The sequence below is a fragment of the Monodon monoceros genome, unplaced genomic scaffold (assembly GCF_005190385.1).
Source record: "Monodon monoceros isolate NGI ecotype Baffin Bay Population unplaced genomic scaffold, NGI_Narwhal_1 Super_Scaffold_1, whole genome shotgun sequence".
NCBI classification, from domain to species: domain Eukaryota; kingdom Metazoa; phylum Chordata; class Mammalia; order Artiodactyla; family Monodontidae; genus Monodon; species Monodon monoceros.
The window spans coordinates 81,288,184-81,291,310 of NW_021703765.1; positions in this window are offsets into that span (position 1 = coordinate 81,288,184).

Sequence of the window (3,127 nt, forward strand, 5' to 3'; positions counted from 1 at the left end):
GAGGGTGAAGGGGCAGTGAAGACCACCCGAGTTCTGGGGGCCGGGTCAGAGCGCGGCCGGACTTGTGCTGTGAGAGAAGAGAGGCTGAGAGACACTTCTTGGGTGGGGAGGTGTTGGGGATATTGTGACATAAACCAAAGAGGCAGGATATGGGTCTGGAGGGACTTTTATGCCATTTTAAGAAGCTGGCTCAGCATCCAGCAAGTGATAAGAGAGTCCCTGAAGGATGTGCTGTCCATCCTGGCATCTTCTCTGAGTCACTCTGTGTGGTGGAGAGTGAATTTGAGGGCTTGGTGACAGAGACTGCCAGCTGCCCCTATATCCCTGTGCTCCTTTCCTTCCTGGGTGCCCCCCCCAACAAGACTACATTTCCCAGAACCCTTTGCCCCATCAGTGGGGTCATGTGACTAGTTCTGGGCAAGAATGATGCCAGCACTTCCAGGCCTGGCCCCTAAAACGTCCCTAGAGAAGCTCCAAGCACTTTACAGTCTCCCAGCTGAACACAGAAGATCCAACGGAGGATGCTGGATGGAGCCACAATACTGAAGGCATCTGGGCCCCTAGATCACAAGAGCAAAGACCAACCTATGTCAGCATGAGTGAGCAACACATTTTCATTGCTGTCAAACCACTTAGATTTTGAGATTGTTGTTGGAACAGTGAGCTAATCTCATATGTCATCTGATTCAACATCTGTGATTGAGACATAATAGGAGCCTAAGTCAGCGGGTGGAGACAGGGATGAGAAGCAGGCACAGATTAGGCAATAAAATGATCACCACCTGGTAATGAACGAGACATGGGACATGACAGAGAGGGGGCCACATCTAGCGTGGGGCTGGCGGACTGAGAACCCAGGAGAAAGAAAAGTCCTGCCAAGGAAGGTGATGCATGGAAATTCACACTTGGTGAATCTGCGGGAACCCCGTGAGGGCGCCTTGGAGACCAAAGTGAGGAGTCTGTGCCAGGTGTAGACAGATGGCAACTGGGGCCGAGAGAGAAGTTAGACAAGCATGAACGATGCTTCAGAATGATTCCAGCCCTCACAAGGGGTATTAGCAGACACCAGTTATTTTCCTCCGCCTGGTCCAAAAAAAAAAAAAAATTACAAGGAATACTGTGAACAAAAAAGAAAATTCACATAGGGTCCCTAATCTCTAGAAGTTTAGATTCTAAAGAGTTGGAGTCGGTCTTTGGCAAAAACCCCACTTTGTTTCACCAACTAGAAAAACACAAGTTAAAAATGAATGTTCCCTGCTGAAGCAAAATTTTGAAGAGAGAAAAAGTCTAGAGCTCTTCCCCCAGCTCTTCAAACGCTCGCCTGGGGCACCTTTCCTAAACTGAGGGTGGGTAACAGATCCTCGACCAGCCGAGATCTGGGAAGTTGCTGGTGTGGTCGGCGTCTGGTCTGCCCTGCTCTAGCGCAGAAACAAAGTGGTATTTTTTTGAGGGCGATGGGGCATCTTGGCCACTCCAGGCCATCAATTACACCTCTGGTTTGAACCTGCAGTCTGGCTTTTCGGGGGGCGGTGGGAGCTGTGGCTGCCAGCACGAGGAGAAGCCCAGAATAATAGTATCTGTGTCTTTGCCCCAGACATCCCACCCACCCACACTGGGCCCTTGTGCTAGAGAATTGGAGCAAAACCGAGAGGCAAGGTCCCGGGCCTCGGGGGCCGCTCTGGACTCCCTGAAATCCTCACACTATTTTTCAAACACTGGGGGATTGGTTAAAATCCAAAGTCAGTTTTTCCAGATTATGCTTTTTCCCCCTCACTTTAACCTTATTCGTAACTCCACGGGCTTTTTAACCTTGTGTGGGTACGGGTGTGTGAGTGTGTGCATATATGCATGTGTGTGCGTGCATGGGTAGGCCTGTCTGCACACACATATTACAGGGGAATCGGACAGAGAATAGGAACTTGGGAACTTAGCACCATAGAGAATTGTAAGTAATGAATTCATCTCAGTTTCCATGGCCCTCTGGCACTCAACAAGGATAAGTTGGAAAAACTGGTTGAAGTCGACACTATATCATTCTATAGTAAAGGGAAGTTGTGATGGGTTAACTGTGTCCCCCTCCCCAGGTTCGTAGGTTGAAGTCCTAACCCCCAGCACCTCAGAATAGGACCTGATTTGGAAGTACGGTCTTTACAGATGCAATTAGTCAAGGTGAAGTTATACTGGAGTAGGGCGGTGCTAATCCAATATGACTGGTGTCCTTATAAACAGGGGAATTTGGACACAGACATGCAAACAGGGAGATGGCCCTGTGAAGGCTGAAGTTAGTTGCCACAAGCCCAGGAACTACCAGAAGCCAGGACAGGAGCCTGGCACCTCCAGTGGGAGCAGGGCCCTGCCAACACCTTGAGCCTGGACCTCTAGCCTCCAGAACTGTGAGACGATAAATTTCTGTTATTTAAACCACTTAGTGTGTCATTGTGGCAGCGCTAGGAAACTAATACAGGAGTTATGACGTTGATGTTCAAAGGTGAATCTTTAAAAAGGCATTTCTTGGGACTTCCCTAGTCGCTCAGTGATTAAGAATCCGCCTGCCAATGTAGGTGACACGGGTTCGAGCCCTGGTCGGGGAAGATCCCCCATGCCACGGAGCAACTAAGCCCGTGCGCCACAACTACTGAGCCTGTGCTCTAGAGCTGTGAGCCACAACTACTGAGCCCGCATGCCACAACTACTGAAGCCCACGCGCCTAGAGCCCGTGCTCTGCAACAAGAGAAGCCCCCACAATGAGAAGCCTGCACACCACAACAAAGTAGCCCCCGCTCGCCACAACTAGAGAAAGCCTGCATGCAGCAACGAAGACCCAATGCAGCCAAAAATAAATAAATTAATAAATTAATTTTTTTTAAAAAAGGCATTTCTTGGGATGCATTTTATGTTTTTTTTCTAACAGGCTTCCTTTCCTTTTTTGTTTGTTTGTTTGTTGGGTAAATGTAGACAAACAATGAATCTGCATTTCCTCACAACGCACCACAACTGTATCGTTTCTTCCTCCTTCTTTCCAGGGAAGAAGGAACTTTCTTTTATTTTTAATTTTTTTATTGAAGTATAGTTGATTTACGATATTGTGTTAGTTTCAGGTATACAGCAAAGTGACTCAGTTATACAG